Source organism: Diceros bicornis, chromosome 34 (genome assembly GCF_020826845.1).
Source record: "Diceros bicornis minor isolate mBicDic1 chromosome 34, mDicBic1.mat.cur, whole genome shotgun sequence".
Classification (NCBI taxonomy): Eukaryota; Metazoa; Chordata; class Mammalia; order Perissodactyla; family Rhinocerotidae; genus Diceros; species Diceros bicornis.
This window is the reverse complement of record NC_080773.1, coordinates 35,003,788-35,025,764: the sequence shown is the minus strand read 5'-3', so window position 1 is coordinate 35,025,764 and position 21,977 is coordinate 35,003,788. Positions and strand designations below refer to the sequence as shown.

The following is a 21,977-nucleotide window of genomic DNA, read 5'->3' as shown; positions in this document are numbered from 1 at the left end:
GTACTCATTAGTCATAAGTTTTTCTGAAAGGGGGCCATCTTTTGAAGATTTTCACTGTATTTGCATACGATTATGTTGGGAAGTAGTAAGCAGTGTAGACAGAAAGGCCTAGGTTTGAATCCTGCCTCTCTCAACTAATCAGATTATGACCTTGAGTAGATGATGTCTTCTCTGAGCTGTAGATTTCTCATCTATAAAACAAGTATATTAGTTCTAATTTTCATTAAGATTATTGGGAAAATTCACCCAGATAAATATTTTTTAATAACAACTTTATCCAGATAGAATTCAAATAACATACAGTTCACCCATGTAAAGTGTACAATTCAGTGGTGTTTAGTATATTCACAGAGTTGTGTGACCATCACCACAATCAATTTAGAACATTTTCATTACCCTAGAAAGAAACCCTCACTCTCCATTGCCCTCTCCCAGCCCTAGACAACCATTCGCTTACTTTCTGTCTCTACACATTTGCCTATTCTGGACATTTCATATAAGTGGAATCATATAATATGTGGGCTTTTATGACTGGCTCCTTTCACTTAGCATATGTTTTCAAAGTTCATCTATGCTGTAGCATGGATTAGTACTTCATTCTTTTTTATTGCCAAATATTCTGTTGTATGGATACACCACATTTTATTTATCCATTCATCAGCTAATGGGCATTTGAGTTTCCACTTTTTTGCTATTATGATAACGCTGCTGTATTATGTATATGAACATTCATGTACGAGTTTTTATGTGAACATATGTTTTCATTCATTTAGAAATGGAATTGCTGGGTCCTGGGGTACCTTTCTGACCTTTTAAGGAACTGCCAGACTCTTTTCCAAGTGGCGCCCAGATCGTTTGTAAAGCACTTAACCCAGTGCCTCACACAGAGCAGGTGTCTCATACAAGGTAGCTATTCTGGTAGCACATTTTCATGGTAAGAAATATGTTCTTGAAAGCTAGTATTCTAATTTAGTTAAATGAATTGGCAAGCCTTCTGTCTTTTTTAATGCCCTGGAACAATTTGTGCAGCCTAAGAATAATTTGTTCCTTGGGCATTTGAAGCACACTTTCAGTCAAACTGAGATTTCAAGGAAATTCTGCTCCCCTAGAAAATGATGCATTTCTAAAGTTTTCCATTTTGTTAGCATGGAATTATATAGCACAGTGGTTGAAGAGTCTGACCTCTGGAGTCATTTACTAGATATGCAAGCTAACCCTAACCCTAACCCTAACCCTTATATGTCCAACAGGTGATGAGGACACCTTTCTCAGAGGTATTGTAAGGATGAGCTGCAAATACATGTAATGCTTGATGCAGTATCTAGCACACAGGAAGTGCTCAATAAACATTCATTTTTACTCTCATGGAGCTTGTGGGGTTGAAAATCCCTGTGCTAGGTTATTAAAATATACTGGAGACTCTAACATAGGAACTCTGTGTAAGAAGATGTTTGCTAATTTTATTTTCCTATTCCTCTGGTAGTCGGTTTTGGAAATTTGTATTTTCCTTGAAAATGTTCCTTTTCATTAAAATTTTCATATGTATTCATCTAAATCTTATTTAATATTAACACGTTTGCTTTAACTTTTAATAGGTAACATATTTGTGTGGTTAAAAATTCAAAACGAAGAAGTGAAAATATCCTTCCCACATCTCATCTCCCAGCCACCAAGTTTCCTTCCCTATAGATAACCAGTGTCACTGGTTTTGTGAATAAGCTTTCCAAAGTTATTCCATGCATGTAGAAGCAAATGTGTATATATGTATGTTTCCCTTTTTATTTAACAAATGAAGCATACTGTGTTCAGTGTTCAGCACCTTGGCTTTTCACTTGACAGTGTGTCTTGGAGATCATGAGATATTTCTCATTCTTTTTTATGGCTATAAAATTTTCTATTATATGTAATAGATGGAATTTATAAAATCTGTATTTCTTATCTCCAGCTGTTTTTCTGCTTTCTCATTCATGTTTTACTTCTATCTCAGTGATTGTCTTTTTCCTGTTTTCTTTAGATTTATCTTGTGGTGGGCCTTTGGCAAAACCAACCAGACAAGAATGCATGATCTTTCTTGGCCTGACGATCTGCATTGTGGAAGCCAAATCACCTCCATATTGTTCTAGTCACGTCCTGAGGTGTCAACATGTGAGTATGTGTGGAAATCATGCCATTTTTCAGGAGACTTGGGGGAGATTTGAGCGCTGGTCACCCCTAAGAGGAATTCTTGTAGCGTGCTAGAGGTTGTGATTGTGAGGGATCTCTAGTCTTTAAATAGCCTACAGAGCCCTGCAAGGTCTGACTTCTCTCTCCAGGCTTTGTCGTATGCTAGTCTGTATTCCAGCTCCACAGCTCTCCATATTCCTTTCTGCCGCCTAACCTTTGTACACACTGCTAATAAGGCATAGAATGTCCTTCTTCAGCCCCTGGCCCAGGTCAGACTCTCTCACTGTATATGTGTATGGTCGAGGGTATCTTCATCACATTTACTGCTTGTCACTCAGAGTACTTGTGTGGTTATTTGTTTGGCTTCATCCTCGGACTATATGCCCCATGAAGGCAGAGACTGCATCTCCTTTCTTTTTCATTGTATCCCTAGTGTGTGGATCTAGTTAATCCTCAATACCTGTTTATTGAATGATTGAATAAATGAGCATCTACCATTTTGCCAGTTCAGGATTAGAGCTTTCTGGCTGGTAAACTTTTGCAGTTTGAGAAAGATGTATGGGAATAACCCTGCATTTTCTAAATGAGTATTTTGATTAGCATGTGATAACTTCTGGATGTTTTTGCTTCCTGTGAGAGAAGGTGCCCAGTGCCCTCTTGGGCAGGGACATGTGAGCAGAACATTGGGTAGGTGAGCCTTCCTGGCATACAGGAACTCTTATAGTTCTGAACCTTAACACGGTCTGCCAGACTTGACATATTTTCCTTTTATAACATCTGATTTGTGATAGGGTTGTCCTTTGCCCATCTTTAATCTTATATGTAATTAATTGCTTTGGGGAGCTGTTCTTTTAGTATTTGAATTTTGGAGAAGTTTTTGTGAAAGAGTTGGTTGCCTTTAATATGAGTGTTTGATTTTCTGTTTTCCTGAAGTTCCTTGAGATGGTTAAAAAATTAAAGGTTAAGTTTACCCTTAAGAAAAATTGGTTAGATTTGCATTATTGAGGAACTATATACAAATTTGTATACTAAGATATTTACCTATCCAGCACTGAATGTATACACAAGAGTCCTAAACACTGAAGAACTGGTTTCTTTTTTTTTTTTTTTTTTTGTAAAGTAGTGTTTATTTTAACCTGACTGTTCATGCAACAAACCGGCTCTGTGCGGAGGCCTTCTAGAGTGAGAGCTCTAGCAGAGACCTCTGCAGAATCCCTCCCCAGCGTCTCCACTTGCCTGAGTATAAGCATTTCAGATGTGGCCTATCCACAAGAGAGCTCGTGGTGTTGTGTTCTTCCCCTGCGCAAACCTGTGACTCGAAGACTCACCTGATAACGCTTCCATCTACCCAGTTGCCCAAACTAGAAATGGAGGCATCATTTCTGATACCTATTCTTTACCACAGATAGACAAATTATCAGCAAGATTTGTCTATTTTGTCTTCAAAATACATCTTGTATTTGTTCACTTCCCCTGTCCCCACTGCCACGGTGCTACTTCAGAGCACTGTTGTCCTTTGCCTTGATGGCTGCCTCCTAAGTGGTCTTCCTGCTGCCTCTCTTACCTATCTCTAGACCCCCCAGTTCTCCACTCAGCAGCATGTGTCATCTTATGATGGATTATGTCAGACCTTAATTAAAAGTCCTTAATGGCTCCCCATCACACTGAGGACAAAATTCAAGATCTTTATCTTGGCTTACAGTTCCTGAAGTGCTGGCTCTTGCATACCTGTACAACCTCATTTTATGCCCCTTGACCCCATTCTTGCTATGCTCCAGCCATTCTAGTATCTTTTCCATTTTTTTCCTTTATGGTCTTTGTATCTTGCTATTTTGTCTGTCTAGAATGTTCTTCCCCTTGCTCTTCCCAGGGCTGGCTCTTTCGCACAATTCAGTCTTAGCTTCTCTTCCTCAGAGAAGCCTTCTCTGACTATTCTATGTGACCACCACACACACCCCCTCCTCACTTCAGCATCCTGGTTTGTTTCTTCAGAGCCCTCACCACAGTTTTTAAAGGTTTGTTTTGTTAACTTACTTATTGTATGTATCATCCCAGCTAGACTGGAGCTCGAAGACATATTTATCAAATAAATTAATTAGGGCTGGGGCCATTTCAATTCCATTCGCAATGAACCATGAACCTGGCCTAGCAGTGGGTCTTCTGTATAGCAGGCACTCAACTATTTGTTGAAAGAATGGATGAATAGGCATTTACTTAGAGACTTCTATGTATGAAGCTCTGTGCTAATTCGTGGGGTAATAATACCCAGATAGCCCAATCTATGACAGATTTATTGTAGATCAGAGGTTCTCAAACTTGTTGGTCTCAGGACTTATTTACACTCTTGAAAATGGTTGGGGAGTCCAAAGAAATTGTGTATGTGAATTATACCTATCAATACAGTTTTAGAAATTACAACGAAGTTTTAAATGTGTATTAATTCATTTTAAAGTAACAGTAGTAAATCTATTACATGTTAATGTAAGCAACATTTTTTTAATGAAAAATGACTTAATTCCAAAACAAAGGATTACTGAGAAGAGTGGTGTTGTTTACATCTTTGCAAATCACTCTAACATCTAGCTCAAATGAAAACATCTAGATTCTCATCTGCTTTAGCATTCAGTCTGTCATGATATCACATGTCATAGAGCCTCAGGAGAACTCCATTGTACACTTGGGAAAGAAGTGAGAACTGCTGTAGATGATTTAGAAGATTATATATATCTATATGTATATATTTTTTTTGTGTGAGGAAGATTAGCCCTGAGCTAACATCTGTTGCCAATCCTCCTCCTTTTGCTGAGGAAGATTGGCCCTGGGCTAACATCTGTGCCCATCTTCCTCCACTTTATATGTGGGATGCCTGCCACAGCATGGCTTGATACCCAGTGTGTAGGTCCGTGCCTGGGACCCGAACCGGTGAACCCCGGGCTGCTGAAGCAGAGCAGGCGAACTTGACCACTACGCCACCGGACGGGCCCCTAGAAGATAATATTTTTGATTGAGATGGTGCTGTGAGTTTTTGCATTTATACTTCACCCTCTTTTTAATATAAACTTCTAATGATACAGATATTTATGTCATCTTTGTGGATCAAAAACTGAACAGAAAAACACGAGGATATGTGGGGTTGAAGACATGAACCAGCTGGACTTCTTATCTTGAAATCAGCAGAGGTAGTTAACAGTTTGACTGCTGTGGAGTAACGAAGTCCAGAAGCATCCCATGCATAGTGAGGCCCCAGGCCCACTGTGTCAAACAGAGGGAGGGTGGGATTCTCCTGACATGAAATGAGACTGAAAAAACCAGTGATGGTTACTCAGGGCTCCAGCTTATATTATGAGCGGTGGCAGGAGGTAAAAACATTGCCATGCAGAGAGGACCCAATCTAAGCTTAAATCTTGCTCAGTGACTAATACACCCCTTTATCACATGGCACGGAGCCCCCAGTTGACAATATAAGACTTGTTTCAGGACTGAATTTCTCAGGGGCAAGGCAGAGACAACCAAAAAAAAAAAAAAAATGCTAGATGTGGAGGGAAGAGAAGTTCAGAGAGGAGGGGAAAAAGATATCCCATAGGAGAAACACTTAGAAACTAAAATTGCAGAGCACTGAGTTAAACTTAGGAAAACTTATGGTAAGCAAGACAGCAAAATCAACAGTCAGGACATGAATTCACTCCTGACAAAAAGCAATTTAAATCAGACAGTTGTAATGTAACTTTTTAAGATTCTTGGAATATAAGAGTATTCATAAAGTGTTCATCCATTTGAGAAAGGTGGATATAAAAAAGTACCAATTAAAAATCTTAGACATGAAAAAAATATAGCCATTGTAAAACACATCAAAGGAAACACTATATAGGATGCAGTTAAGAATTACTCTGGGGCTGGCCCAGTGGTGCAAGCGGTTAAGTGCATGTGCTCCGCTGCGGCAGCCCAGGGTTCACCAGTTTGGATCCCGGGCGCACACCAATGCACTGCTTGTCAAGCCATGCTGTGGCGGCGTCCCATATAAAGTGGAGGAAGATGGGCATGGATGTTAGCCCAGGGCCAGTCTTCCTCAGCAAAAAGAGGAGGATTGGCAGATGTTAGCTCAGGGCCGATCTGCCTCACAAAAAAAAAAAAAAAAGAATAATTACTCATAAAGCAACCTAGAAAAGAATGCGAAAAATCAAGAAGTGAAGATAAATTGAGGATAGATTAAGAAGGGTCAGTATACTCTAATAAGTTGAGAAGAAGAGAATAGAGTTGAAATGGCAGAAAAGCTCTATTGGCCAAGACATACTGGCCAAGAATTCTCAGAATGGAAGAAAGACCTTCATCGGTCACACAGTCCTGAGCAGGATAAACAAAAATAAATCTGTACATAACACCTATCCTAAAAGCTACAGAGGGACAAACCAATGTTATTAGGAACATTTAGGTTGACAGCAGACCTTGTCAGCAACGTTAGGTGTTAGACAATAGAATAATATCTTCAAAATAAGGAGAGAAGATAAGGGTCACCTTAGAATTCCATACCTAGAAAAACTGTCATCCAAAAATGTCTTTTAAAGCGATTTTTAGAAATACAAATAGGTAGACTACCTTATACACCAACTAAAAGACTTATTTAAGGAATTATTACAATGAGAGAAAAATAGTGAACCTAGAGGGAAGGAATGAAATTCAAGAAACAAGAATGAGTGAAAAAATTCTGAAAATGTCAGTAAATATAATTAATCATTGATTGTAAAGATGGTTTTTGGTTTGTTTAAAAAAGGTATAGCTAAAATTCTAGACAATAACCAGGAAGGTGGGAATAGCAAATTCAATGAATTGCTAAGGTATGCCAGGATCCTTTATTATTTTATACTCTGTTAAAAAAGTATGTACTGTGTATAAATTAGGAATTTAAAGATAGACAATAAAGTAACTGAAATACAATTCAAAATAGCAAAGGGAAAAAAGAATAAAAAGAACTAACTCAGTAGAAGGCAAGAAAGGAGAAAATATGAAGCAAAGGAAAAGGCATATTCAATAAGCAGATATATCTGAAATTAAAAATGCAAACAGATTAACTCCCTGCTACAAATAGATGACCAGATTAATTTCTTTGATATCCAGCTTAACAGAGGAAATCATGGACTTCTCTTTACCTAAAAACATGGCCTTGAAATATACAAAGCAAAAGCTAAAAGAATGACCAGGAGCAATGGATAAAACCATAGGCATAATGGGAGATTTTATTATAACTATTTAGAACTGATACATCAAGCAGACAGAAAATTAGTAAGGATACTGAAAATGTAACCACACAATTAATAAGCTTGATCTTGTGAACATACATAGCAATTGGTACCTAACAATTAGAAAATGTGCATTCTTTTCTAACACATTAAACAATTAAAAATTGATTATATCCTAAGATCACAAAGGAAGTTTTAACAAATATCAAATAATAGCGTACAGGCCATATCATTTGGCTTTAGTGCAGTTAAATTAGAAGTCTATAATCAAAAGATTTTTAAAGAACCTGAAAACCTAAACACGTTACTTTATGTCACTAAGAGGAAATCTAATGGAAACAATATATACAGTACTGGACAACAATGAAATATATGGAATGAGGTTCAAGTGGTACTTGCAGGGAAAGTTGTAGCCTTAAATGATTCTGTTAAAAATTAAGAAAAATTAAAAGTAAAGGAGTTAAATATGCAAGTCAAGACTCGAGGAAAAGAAACCCAAGTAAGTAGAAGGAAGGAAATGATAAAGAACAGAGATTAATTAAATGGAAAAGAAGAAAAAATATGGTCAAAAAACCAAAAGTCACTTTAAAAGACAAAAAATTGTCAAATCTTCAGCAAAACTGATGAAGAAAACAATAGATGAAATGATAATGGTAATAGAAAAAGGGACGTAATTACCAATGAAGAAGAAATTAAAAATCAAAAGAATACTGTGAATAATTATATGGTAATAAATTTAAGTGAAATGGACAATTTTCTTGGAAAGTATAAATGACCAAAGTTGACTCAAACCTTCAATATAAGTCCAAAACTAAGGAAACTAAGTCTAAAATATTCCATGCAAAAGACATCAGATTTAGATAATTTTACAGTGAGTTATAGTAAACTTTGAAAAAGCAGAGAATCTCTATTTTTATATAAACTGTTGTGGAGAATATAGGCAGCAAGTCATTTTATAAGGCTAGTATAACCTTGATACCAAAACCAGACAAGGATAGTATAATAAAGAGCTTAGATGCAAAAAAAAAAAAAAAAGTAAAATATAACCCAGTTGTATCCAGCTGCGTGTGTGTATAAGTCAGACCCTCGTAATCATGATCCAGGAGAGCTTAGGAATGCCAGCATGTTTCAGCATCAGAAAATTTGCCTTCTCCACGTTAACACATTATACAAAATACTAAAGTATAACCTTCCCAAAAGATGTAGAAAAGTCATTATATAAAATTAGTCTTATTCATGAGAAAATTTTTAGAAAACTAGAACTTAAAGGAATTGCCTTAACCCCTAATAAAGAGGCTCTACAAAAAGCTTGTTGTGAGCATTTTTACTTGATGAGGACAGATAGGAAGTATCCCCTTTTCAGGTCTAGAACAAGACTTATTACATATCAGCCCAAGGTCTTATCCAATGCATTATGATAATGAAATGAGGTATGATTGTCAATCAGTGTAAAAAATTGTCGTTAATCAAGATGTTAACATTAAACAAAAATCCAGGAAAATCTTTTTGTCTAATAGAGAAACTTATTAGAACTAACAAGTGAGGTCAGCAAGTTCACTGGATACAAAATCAACACGCAAAAAGCAATAATAGATAATTCTCAAGAACTCATAACCCAAGATAAATCATGAGAAAATATTAGACAAACTCAAATTGAGAGACATTCTACAAAATACCTGACTGGTACTCCTCAAAACTGCTCAAGTTACGAAAAGCAAGGAATACTGAGAAGCTGTCACAGCCCTGAGTTGCCTCAGGAGACGTAACAACTGAATGTAATGTGGTGTCCTGGATGGGATCCTGGGACAGAAAGGAAGACATTTATGGAAAAACAGGTGAAATCCAAATAAAGTCTGTAGTTTAATAGTTTTGTATTAACGTTAATTTCTTATTCTGACAATGTACTAAGGTTATGTTAGATGTTAACTAACGTCAGGGGAAACTGGGTAAGGAATCTTTCGCTATCTTTGCAACTTTTCTGTAAATCTGAAGTTATTAAAAAAAAAAAAAAAAAGCTGTACCACTGTTGTAACCCAAGAATAACTACCTAGATACGTAATAGGAAAAAAGACCCCCTAAAGTCAAATAGGATCTTTATAGGAAAAAAAAATTACAATATACATATGATGGCTGTAGAAGGCATGAATAAATGGGTGGCATAGACCATTGTCAAAGATGGGAGGCCTTGAAACAATGTTTTCAGTTTTCTCTAAATTGCTCTATGAATTTGTAAAATGTCAGTCAAAATCCCTGTAGGATATTTCATCAAACTTGACAAGCTAATTCTAAAAGTCTTTTGAAGATAGAGGGCTAAGAATAGCCAAAGACACTTTTGAAAAACAAGGCAGGGCAGCTGCCCTTTCAGATATCAAGCTGTTGTAAAGCTGTAATAGTTACTATGCTATGTTAACACACAGAGACAGACACATGGGCCAGTGGGACAGACTAGAGAATTGAGGAACAGGCCCACTCATATATAGAAACATATGTCAAGAGAAAAATGAGATCCCTCCCACAGAACATATACGAACGTAAACATAAAGGAAATAAAATTTAAGGCTATTAGAATATCTTTGTGACTTCAGCGTGGGGAGGGATTTCTTAAGGTATAAAAAGCATAAATCTGAAGGAAGAGATTGTTAAATTTTACAGCACCAGTATTTAACACACTTCTATGACAAAAGCTATTGATGGCTTTTCTTTTAACCTTGTTTATGGTACGGATTTTAGACTTATATTTAAGCATAACTGGGTAGAGGACGGGTAATTCAAGCTGCAACATTTGCCTTTAAAGAAGATCACTCTGGGTGCTGTGTAGAGAGTGTTGGAGGGAGGAGTTTGGAGTGGAAACAGGTGGCCAAGTAAGTAGGCTAATATCTAGGGGCAGTGGTAGTGACTAGAATACCCTGCAGAGGGAACTTAAGGGACAAATTTGGGATGTGTCTTGGATGTAGAATCAGCAGGACTTGCTAGTGAATTGGATATTGGTGGTAAGGAAAAGAGGAATCGAGAAAAATTGTGAGATTTTTGGCTACTGCAACTGCTGCTGTTTATAGAAATGGGGAAAAGGGAAATTAATACTTGTAAATGCTTTGAGTTGCCTATTAAACATCCAGGTGCAGCACTTAGCTGCTAAGCAGACAGTTGGCTATATGAGACTGGGCTTCTGTGGCAAGTTCTGTGACAGAGGATTTAAATTTGGGAGCCATTGGTGTGTAGGTGGTATTCAAACCATGCTACTAGGTGAGACCGCCACCGAGGGAGTGGATGCTGATGGAGAAGTTTAGTGACTGAGTTCTGAGCATTTAGAGGTTGAACAGAGCAGAACCCACCTAAGATGAAGGAGAAGAGGCCATTGACGTGGGGGGAAAACCAGGGCAGTGTAGTGTTCCCAGAAATGAGATAGCGTGAGTTTTTGTTATCATTGTTTGTTTGTTTGTTTTAATGAAGATGTTGAATGTTACTGAAAGATCAAGTGAGATTCAGAACAGGTTCCCTAGCTGCAGAGGGCATTGCTTAAATTTCCAAGCAGTTTTAGGGGCGTGGAAGGGATGGAAGCCTGTATGGCATAGTAGAGGGAGAGAATGTGTGGTAGGTCATTGAGTCAGTGACAGAAGACCACTCAGTCAAGAGGGTTTTTTTTTTTTGGTGGGGGGAGGGAGTGCTGAGAAAAGGAGTACTAGCTGGAGGAGCTCTGAGAGCATGTGGTATCTGATGGGAATGAATGATCCAGGATCCAGAGAGACACTTAAGTATTGCAGATAGAGAATTGAGAAGGAGAGCAGGGATGGGGTCCATAGAATGTGTTCAAATCACCTCCAAAACCATAACGAGACATTAAGATCACCTGAGGAGCTCCAAAATAAACACAGGTCTGTGGGACCCTGGGCATCTAGTGTTGAACCCTCCCCAGCTGATCGGAACCCATAGCCAGGTTTGAAAACCTCTGACCTAGGGGTGGTACCACATTCACTTTAACTGGTACCCCTAGAATTTCTATAGAGGCTGCTGGAGAATATGTTCTGAAGATGCATAGCAAACACAATGTTTTCGTTCAGATACTATGTTTACGTGGCCCTGCTGGGTGAGAAGTGGGTGTTGAAGACTTGGGGAGTTTAGACATCTCCCACCCCAAGCAGGTAGCTTCTTAATGTAGCAAGCAACCACTGATTTATACTTACTAAGTATAAATATAAAATTTAATTTTGGGTATCATATTTTATGTGCTTTTAGGTAACCTGATTTTTGTAATTGACTTTATGTATCTTATGAATTTTTTCCTTTAAAGTTAAAAATCATACATTTTCATTGGCCACATAAAATTGCAATGTATGGATTTACCAGAATACAATTTAATTCTTCTGCGGAGTACATTTTTCTAATAAAAATGAAGCTCCATGAATATGCTTGCATGTAATCTCTTGTACATCTCTGCTTATTTCCTTTGCTTTAGTTCCTTGAGAGTGGAATAGTTGGATCAAAGGGGAGGGTACATTAATGAGCTTTTTATAATTCATTGATTTTACTACTAGAAAAGAAATACATATTTCTATCAAGGAGATTAAAACAGTATGGATTGGAGAAGGGAAAAATCCTTCCTTTATCCTCCTTCCCCTCATTCGTTTTCCATAGAGGTAGCCAGTTAACAATTTCTTGTATACTTTTCCAGAAGTTTTACCTGCAAATGTGTTCATCCTTAACAAGCAAACGAAAACACTTACCAGTTCATTTCTACCCCTTCAGCACCTCGTGCATTTCGCTAACTCTGTTACCGAGTCGTGGTCTGTCTTAGCCCCAGACGGCGCTAGCCCGTGAGTTAGTCACCCCCGTCCGCTCCTGTCGCTCGCGGTCCCGCTCTGTGCCACCGCCTGCAGCGCGCTTGCATGGGTCTGCTGGACGGCGACCCCACTCGTGCAGAACGTCCATCCCGCGCTTGCCCGGGCTCCCCGTCTTGCGCTCCGTTGAGTCAGGTCGTGATTTTTCTCCGTAGGTCTCAGCCATTTGTATTTTCCTGTGAATCGCCCGTTTCCTTCCCTTCCGCCCCTTTTTTCTGGCTTGGTTTGGTCTTTAAGAGCTCTTCGTTTATTAAGGAAGTTAGCCCCGTGCCTTTCATGTGTCCCAGGCAGAAAGTCTCGTCTCCCACTTTCTCGTTTGTCTTTAGACTTCGACATATGTTTTTGCCCGCCGGATTTGCATTTTTTTAGACAAATGTATGTTTTCTTCTTCGGCGGTTTTGCGTTTCGGTGTCATTAGTGGGCCTTTCTCCGCGTCACCCCCCTTTCTTTGTTTGGGGGTCGCACACACCCACTCACCCCCCCCCCCTTTTTCCAGACCCCTCTTCGGGGCCCCTCGCCTCGGCTCAGTTGACGTCAACCTTCTGCTTTCGCGCCAAGCCGTGGCCACGGCAACCGTGGCCTGATTGGCAGGGCCTGGGGGCGTGGCGAGGGGCCCGGGGCGGTCAGAACGCCCGCTGATTGGTCCGCGCCGGAGCCCCGCCTCTGCGGAGAGGCTGACAAGGAGTCGCGGGCAGAGGCTCGGCGCAGAAGCCCGGGAGCTGCGGGAGGACGAGGTCGGAGAGGGGCGGAGGGCATGTCCGCCCTTGGCTGGTGGCGCCGCTGGGCGCCTGGGGCCGTGTGGGCGCGCTAGACGGCGCGCAGGCAGCGCTGGGCGGAGCCGTCGGGCGCCGTCGGGCGGTGCGGTGAGGTGAGTGCGACCGCCCCGGCCTCGCACCTCCGCACCTCGACGGTGTGCCGGACTGTGTGTCCGGCGGCACGGCGGTCACATGCCGCAGGTCCGGCCCTCGGGCGGCCGAGCGGGGGTCCCCAGAGGGCCGACGGGGGCTGCCGCGCTTGCCGCAGCGGCGCCATCTTGCGCGGCTGGCCGGGGTCTCGGGGGCGGGCCGCCCCGCTGAGGGGCCGTGGGTCTGGGGGCTCCCGCGCCCTCTGTCCTGGGTGGAGGTGGGGAACAGGGATGGACGGCCGCGGCGGCAGCCCTGGGCCGAGGGCGGCACTGCCGCGGACTCCTGTCACGGTGGGCCCGCTCGGGTGGGCGGCGGCGAAGTGGTGGGAGGAGTGGCCTGTCCCTAACGCGCGGGCCAGCGTAGTCGCGGGCGCCCCCGCTTTCCTCGCCTGGGTCTGGGGGCTGCAGAGCTCTGGCTCCATCCCTCGGGGTCTCCGATTGGCCGGGTCCAGGGCCGCCCCCCGCATCCACGCGCTTCCTTGGGGGCGGGGCTTGTTTGCCGCAGGGGCGGTGGGAGGGGCCAGGGGCTGCAGGGGGCGGGGCTGAGGCCTGTCATGCCTGCGGGCATTTTCTCTGGGCGGTGACGGACTGGGAGCCCCGCCCACCCCAGCGCCATCTTTGGTGTGGGTGCTAAGGGCTGCTGTGCAGGCGCTGTCCTGATTGGTTGGCTGTGTGTTGGGGCGGGGCCAAGGTCTGTCGGATCTGCGGGTCACTTTGGGCGCTGACCGTCGGGTCGAGTCCCACCTACCTCCGCGCCACCTTAGATTGGGGTGGCCCAGGTTTGCCGCGCAGGCGTGGTCTTGGCTGGTTGGCCGAACGGGCGGCGCCGAGGGCTGCAGTGGCCCTTGAAGCCTGCGGGTCCTGCCTACCGCCCACCTTCTTTCCTGGTCGCAGAGCTTGCCGTGATGGTGCCACCGTGAACTCTGATTTCTGAGATTGGGCCTCGGCTAGTGACAGCGCGCCGTTTTATCAGCCTGGATAAAACAGGATAATATTTTATCTCCTGGAGAATCTTTTGTCTGGTGAAGCAGGCGCTGTGCCCCTGTTTGCCGTGGCGCCCAGATTTGCCGCGGCTGCTGCCGTCATGGAGCTGGTTGTACTGAGGGACAGGGCTGCAGGCCGTCAGTGTGCCCAGTTTCTTCTTGGCTGGGTCCGAGGGCTGAGATCCTCACCTCTTCCACTGTCGTCGTCTTCCTGAGGCTGTTTTCACCCTGGCATGTGTCTGGCTTCACCTTTTGGCTGGGGGTGCTGGGGGCGGGGAGCAGCCGAGGTGAGTTGCGCAGGCGCCCTGTCAGCAGGGCTGAGAGGGTGGGGCCACGGGCTATCCTGGGGACAGAAGTGCTGCAGAGCCCCGCCCCCCCGACGCTGTATATGTTGGCCAGTAGGTGGCATCCGCGGCTTACTGCGCAGGCGCCATCATGAATGACAGGGGAGCTGCAGGGGGCGGGCCGGAGGGAGGGCTGTCGTGTTTTGAATGACGGAAGAGGGGGCTGCAGAGCTCCGCCCACTCTGGCGGTGTAGTCGCCGATGGGTAGCAGCCAAGCTTACTGCGCAGGCGCCATCAGGAATGACAGTGGAGCTGCAGGGGGCGGGCCCAAAGGAGGAGCTTTCTGTTTTGAATGACAAACGGAGGACTGCATACCCCTTGCCTATCTAGCGCTCTTGGTCTAGGGGGTGGCCCCTGAAGCTTACTGCGCAGGCATCCTCTTGAATGATGGTGGTGCTGGAGGGGGCTGGTCCGAGGGAGGGGCTGTCATGCCCTGAGTGACTGACGAGGGGGTGCAGAGCCCCGCCCACTCTAGTGTTGTGTCGGCCGATAGGTGGCAGCCGAGGCTTCCTGCGCAGGCGCCGTCTTGACTGACGGTGAACTGCAGGGGGCGGGCCCAAGGGCGGGGCTGCAGAGCCCTGCCTACTTTAGCATGGGGTTTGTTGGCCGACAGGTGGCAGCCGGAGCCTATTGCGTGCGCGCTATCTTGAATGACTGGAGCTACAGAGGCCCGTGGGAGGGGCTGCTTTGTCTCGAGTGACTGATGGGACTGTAGACGCCTGCCCTTGCTAGTGCTATGTTTGTTGGTCAGTAGATGGCCACTGAGGCTTCCTGCGCAGGCGCCATCCGGAATGACGGAGCTGCAGGGGGCGGGCCTGAGGGAGGGGCTGGTGTGTTCTGAGTGACTGACGGGGGCTGCAGAGTCCAGCCCACCTGTCCTGGCCAAGGAAAGGCGACTGAGACTGAGGCTTGCTGCGCATGCCCCAAGTTGAGTGACAGTGGGACTGTGTGGTGCGGGCTGAGGGGCTTTGGGGTCCTGGGAGACTGTGAGCCTGGCCCAGCCAGCTCTGCTGGCGTGCTACGCAGGCGCCCATTTCGCCGGCCTCGCGCGCTTGCCGCAGCGGCGCCATCTTGGCGGCCGCGCCGTGTGTCGACTGGTGCCCTGATTCCTCCAAGGGGCGCGAAAGCCAAGTCTTCGGGGAATGTGGGGACACGGTTCAACTGTGCAGTTCTGGGGGTCTGCAGAAAAAGTGGGGTTTGTAATTCAAGAATTTTAATAGACTTGGGGAAAGGGGGGATCTTAAGTGAGAAACGGAGGAGGCAGGCTGTGGCTATCAGATCTGGGGTTTGGAGGCCCTGAGGTTGGTGGGGAGTTTATGCAAAGTAAAAGGCCTGAAGCCTGTGGAATAGAGAATTCAGAGCTGTAGATGGTTGTGAGGGGGTGCGGCGTGGGAAATGATGGAGGGGAGGAGGATCTCTAGGCAAGTAGAGGCGGGGCTTAGAGGGGCGGGGCTGCCCTGCTCTTGGGCGGGGCTTCCTACTCCTTGGGGAGGGTGAGGGCTGCGCCTGCGCAGAGCCGCCTGTGGCGCTGTCCGCTAGGGGATCGTCAAGTTTCCGAGTTTGAACTCGGTCTCACCGTATTTGTTTACATTCACCCTGGAGCCCAGAGGGGCCACTTCTACGTAGTTCCACCCAAGGAGCTTTTAAGTCCCTACCTCTCTGTCTCTTTTTTTTTTTTTTTGGAAGTAGGGAAAGTGACGCCCTGGATTCCTCCTTCCCAGCTGGGTGGTGGGACAGATGTAGTGAAGTGTACATTCGCCAGTGAGTGATAGTATTAACATAAACCAGAGCCATAATCATGACGGTACTTCCCCCAGGGGCCTCCACTTGATTGAATGCATGCTCTGAGGCGCAGCGGGACTTGAAGTACGTAGTGTCGTCCGCTTGCAGCATGTTGATAATCTCTAAAATGTTACATAAGATTAAGTAATGATACTATTATCTGATGATAACGGCACTAAGGTCCTAATATAAGCTAATCCCTTCATGTTACTTAAAAACTTACAGCAGAGTTAAATTTCTGGCCCTGCATCAGTGGCCGTTAAATGGCAGAACCGGAGTTTCAGCTCACTTTTTTAAGGGGTACCTATATCATTACTCCAAGTGGTCTCTGGAAAACGTCAGTAGATGTAGTACTGTTTCTCAAAGTGAGGTTAGGTTGATCTTTAATAGTTTGCCATGAGGTCTGAGATTGAGTTCTCTGAGCCTCTGCTGCTTTTCTGTGAAATGAGAACAAGAAAATTAATAGTGTGGTGAGGAGTAACACAGACAATAAAAGTAAGGTGCTCAGAACTGTATGTGGCACATAGATAGCAGTAAATAATAGTACCTTCTTAGTCATTTTTTTCTCCAGTTTTTACTTGCAACACGTGTCTCTTAGCTTTAGGGGGATGGCCAGTGCTGCATAGCTGGTAAGTAGGAAATGGGGTTCTTGAATTGGTTTCTTAATTCAAAGCCCCACGTCTTTACTATTTTGCTCTGCTTGTTAGAGAAGGTTTTAAGACACCAGAGATTGACTTGCACACCCATTGACAGAACCTCATTGGGAAAAAGGCTGTGATTACTGCCCAGGGTACAACATGTGCCTCAGGGGGCAGTGCCCATGGCCCTTTCATCCTGGGAGCGAAAGCTGTTCTTCGTGGTCTCATTTGACCTCTGCTGCTGTAGGAGACAAAGATGCAGCTGTTTTGGGGTCATTTCCAGCCTGAAAAATCCAGTCATTGCAAAGTAAATTTGATGTCTCGTGTTTTCTTTTCCTTCCCCAGCTCTGCCTTCTTGAGCTTCCACTCTTCTTGGAGACGACTGGCAAGAGGAAGAGGGACTAGGTCCAAACGCTAGGTGGCTGGGTCCAGGTGAGCTGAATTCCCTTTTCACAGTGCCACACCCATCCTTGGAGTGAGCACATCCTTCCTCATCCTGACGCTTTCCTATTGTACACGTGTTCCATACCTCCACACAAGCACCGTTTTTGCTCTCTGAGAACGTACGACTTTTCTGGTGGATTGATTGTTTGCCAGAAATTCTCCTTGGTCTCAAGACACCTTTTTCAGCATCCTAACTCTTTTCTCAATACTCAGCTAATCCTTCAGGCCTGCTCTTTCTCTCTTATTGGGTGATTAAAGAAGCATGAGTAATTCATCAGTTCATCTAGTGAACAGCAACCCAAGTGGGAGAGGAAGTGTTTTCCTGGAGCTCATAGTCTATTGGGTAATGAAAGACATTGAAAAAATTAATGTGTGATTCATGTGCTGGAAAGAGAACATTCACTATAGACAGCTAAGTTACTCTGGGAGAGATTACATGGGGCCTGCCTGAGAAAGTCAGGGACATTGAGGCTGAGCCATGAAGGATGGCGGATGATAATGTGTCATGGAAGTGTAGTCTTAAGCAGAGGGGACAGGGCCGTTCCTGAGGGATCCAGAGAGAGGAGCTGGAAGTCCAGGATGCTTAGAGCAAAAGAAAGAATGGAGTAGCATTTGATTGAGGTGGGAAAAGGGTAAATCAGGGCTGCAGTGTGAAAGGCCTTGCAATCAATGGTAAGTATTTGGGCTTGATCTGAAGTACGTTGGGAAGCCATTGAGGTATTTTAACCATGGAAGTAACTTGATAATCACATTTGTGTTTTAAAAGTTTCATCTTGTTTCAGGGTTCAGAAGGGGAGAGTAGAAACAGTGGGTGTGGGAGAGATAGTGGCTTGGATTAGGGTTACGGCAGGGGGATAAGTGAAGTGGATGGATTTGAGAGAAGTACTGAGGAGAGAGACTCAGTAGGGCTTGTACTCTTTGTTCATGGCTTGCTGGCTGATTCAGACCAGACTCAGTGAATCACGTTATGTGGGGAAGTGAGCAGAACAGCCAAAGGTTGTTCATTCTGTCAGCAAGCATTGATACTATGCCTGATCTGGGACCGGATTATGTTAGAATTTGGGTCTAGAAGTGAGTGACATAATCCCTGACCTCAGCGTCTACTGAATGAGAGCTCTAATTAAATGGAGAGTGAGGAAACGTGCTCACCAAGATAGGTGACTATGCTCATGGTGTATTACCACCTGGAGAAAGGCTGACATGCTGTGCCGAGTGGGCCCTTGGGGATAAGTTGGTTTGTTCCTGGCCTCAGTGAATCCTCCAAGTATCTAGTGTCTAGTACTCAAGCCTTTGGAGACGCAGAAACCTTACTTCACCTAAGGACTCATCTTATGTTGGTAGATACACATTAATGAAGCTCAGGAGATTTATATGAGGCATACTGACTTATCAGTTTATGTTGGAAAATAGTGTGACTGAAATAGGATGCTCTTGTTCTTTCAATTTTGGTTGATGCATTTATGGTGGGAGATCACTACAGCAGGGACCCAAATACTCAAAAGTGTGTATGATCAGCATGTTCTCTCCCTGTAGGCAGACCTACATGGGAAAGGAAACCATAATGAGAAGGTTGCTTGGTGAGTATGGAATCAGCACAAGAGGACGCGGACGAGCTTTAACAGCACTGGCCTGTAAGGTCGCCTGGTGCCACCATCTGGTTGCTGTGCAGCTCTTGCTAGGGTTACCAGGAGACCAGAAGCACCCTATCTGCAGCCCCTCGTCTGCCCCAATCTCCATTTAAATTAGGTCTGAGCAGAGTAGCTCGCTCTCTCTCCTCTTGATGGTTAGATGGAATCATGCTTTGTGGCCTGCCTTTTCATGCCCTCCCCACTTTAAAAAAAATCTGATCAGCCAATGATTGACATCAAAATATGGTCATATAAGTCATACTGGTTCAGAAGACATTTTGTCTCTTCGTAGTAGCTTTATTGTCTTGAACTATTTGAGGACTGATCATATAAGCTCTTAGAGACTGTTTCCTCTCGTTTGAAATTTTTGAGGAGACCCCTCAAGAATGACAACAATAAGGAAATGTTGCTGAGTGTGGTAAGTGCTAGGCTTAAGTGATAGAGGTAAGCCCAGGGTGATGTGGAGATGATCTGAGAGGAGCCACCTAACAGATCAGAGGGTGGAGGTTGTGGCTGGTGTGGTAGGGGTAGTGGTCATTTACTCCTTCCTGTATGAAATTGTTAGGCCAACACCCCCTATTGTCCGTATGTTCCTGTACATAGTTAATTGGACCCGGTTGGACACCTAAGTCTAGAGGAGTGGTTCTCAAAGTACAGTTCCTGGGCTGCTTGTTGGGATGCCTCTTTTCTAGAGAACCACAAACCTCCTAAGCTGTCACACCTGGAAAGGCAGGTGCATTTTTCATAAGTGCCTCCAGTGACTGGTACCCCCAAGTTTGAGGACCACTGCCCTAGAAGGAATTGAGCTGTAGTGTGCATTTGTACACTTGGTGAGTTTGGGTGAACCAGAGGCACAGAGTGATGGGTCTGTCGGTGCTGGGTGCTTAACCTGGGAGGTGAGGTAGGACTGGGGCTGGGACAGCATTTTACTCCATGTGCATGCTGAAGTAGAGAATGTCGGTCTGCAGAAAGAGACAGGAGAATGGAGCAAACGAGAAGAGAGAAGAGACCGCACACCATGCTGTCCCTGAGGAATGAAGAAAGTAACTTCCTCGGCTCCTGACTTTAAAGTTCCCAATTCCAGCCCCCTTTGATGAGGTAGGTAGAACGAGTGAGGGGGCTGAATCGAGGTGTATCGTGTTGAGGAACCAAAGTAAGTAAGTAGTGGGGTTGAAGCAGATGTTACGGAGCTTCTCTGGCAGCTGATGGGATATGGGGAGCCTGAGGTCAAACAGCGGGGTCACGGAATTTCTTTCTCTCCTTACACGGCCCAGCCACGTTTCTTCTTTCTGATATGTGTTCTTTGAGTTCTTCCCAGTTCAGTTGAACACTCAACTCACTGATCCTTTGATTGAGGCCAAAGACCCGCCACTTGAGACAGGAATGCTTGATGAATCTATCTTTGTTTCAGTTACATTAATTGTGAGACTTGTGCTTTTGTTTTCTGCTGATTTTAATGAAATAGAAGTAAAGTGCTATTGTATATTCAGAGAATGGCATAAATACTGCCACGTAGACCTCAGTGGCAGCACTGTTGTCCATCAGGCAGCCCCACTGTCCTGTGGTTTTTGACAGTCGAGCTCATGCATGAAACTCACTCTGCATACAATGCTTATAGTGCACGCAGTGTTTCGTGCTTAGATGTGTAGTGTGTTTAAGAACAGATCTTTGGAGGTTGAAGAACAGCTAGAAACCCGTAAGCCCCTTTGCCCAATGTGGAGAATGAGACTTACTCCTAGTTCCCATCATTTCTCTCCTCTCCTTCACTCCCCTTGGAATTGGTGGCCTCCCTTAGCCCCTAGGACCCGAGTCAGGCCTGGTCCCTGTGTGTCCCTCCCTTCGTCCCTGTCCTCCTAACGTGGTCAAACCTTTTAAAGTCCTGCCCGGGGCTGCTACTTGACTCACGCTAGGATTCCTGCTTCAGAGAGAGCAGAGGAAGATGTTGAAGCGTTAGTAATGAGGGGTGTGTGAGAGCCTGCCTCCAAGGCGGGAAACAAAAGTGATGGGTTTGCCATGTGGCCAGAATTCAGTTTGAACTGTGAGACAGAGGGGACAGGTGTCAGTGAGGGCAGGGTCTGGGTGTGGAGCCCCGTCGGGTGCATTGGCTTGAGAGGAGTGTGCAGATAGTGAGGGGAGGACTCCACAGGAGCACTGCAGGGTGGCCTGAGAGTGAGCGGGGCCCCTGTCCTGGGGCCGAGTGCTGATGAGCACTAACAAGCAGAGAGGAAAAGGAAAGATATACAGCAGTTGAATGTACTTCCAAATTTTATGTTTGTTTTTTTCTGATTGTGAAAATAACATTCTAAATTAAAACGCAAAAAGAAATGGAGGGATCTTTTGTTAATCATTTATTTTTTCTGATTTTCCTTATTTATAGTCTTGATAGAAATTAATATAGATTTTTCTCATTTTATGAATAGTCTTTATACAAGTTTATGTGGAAGTTTTCTTATAGTTTAGTTTGTACATACTTCTTTACGTTTAAGTACCTATGCAGTTTTTTTTTTTTTTTTAACATAAATGAGATCAAGTCCAATTCATTAACATTTCAAACTCATGCTACAAGAGTGAAGTGTGTAGGGTGTTAGACAGTGGTTGGGGGTAGGGTGTGATGTGTCCATCACATTTTCAGTCTCCGTTTCTATGGGTGTGTTTCTATGTGTGTATACATACTGCTTTGCAGCTATTTAATAATATCGAGAAGAATTGCCATATAATTACATCTCCAGCTATAGCTTTGCTTTCTAGAAATTGCCTTATCTTCCATTCCATTGTGTGGATAGTCTCATTGTTTTCTATGGACATAGAAGTGGGTATGTTTGCAGTAAGAATGCCACGTGTGCTGTATAATTTTATACTCTAGTATTTTAATTTAATGCTTTAAATATTTTTTTTCCATTAGTCATTTCCATCAAGTTTAAATAAACTGGTGTATCCGTAGAATGGAATACTATGTGACCTTTAGAAAGAAGGATGTAAATCTGTATGTACTAGTATGGAAAGATATCCATCATAAATTACT

The 21,977-nt window shown here is 44.2% G+C and overlaps 1 protein-coding gene and 1 long non-coding RNA gene across 15 annotated transcripts in view; one reads left to right on the top strand and one right to left on the bottom strand.

Moving 5' to 3' along the window:
• The window catches only part of LOC131397487 (uncharacterized), a 45,064-nt gene extending 32,413 nt beyond the window's left edge, over positions 1–12,651 (bottom strand). The window contains exon 1 of the long non-coding RNA XR_009216770.1: positions 12,119–12,651. This is a non-coding gene — a long non-coding RNA (uncharacterized LOC131397487). The remainder of the gene's footprint in view (positions 1–12,118) is intronic.
• PEG3 (paternally expressed 3) overlaps positions 1–21,977 on the top strand; it is a 48,068-nt gene that overhangs the window by 3,410 nt on the left and 22,681 nt on the right. For 5 of the 14 annotated variants that reach the window (XM_058530359.1, XM_058530354.1, XM_058530363.1 and 2 more), the window contains exons 1-4: positions 12,965–13,100; positions 17,229–17,315; positions 18,861–18,904; positions 19,924–20,053. The gene's annotated coding sequence lies outside the window, so the exon portion shown is untranslated. Of the gene's footprint in view, positions 1–2,014; positions 2,146–12,964; positions 13,101–15,550; positions 15,659–17,228; positions 17,316–18,860; positions 20,054–21,977 lie in introns of those variants that run through there. The other 9 variants (XM_058530362.1, XM_058530361.1, XM_058530360.1 and 6 more) reach the window with 7 other exon arrangements.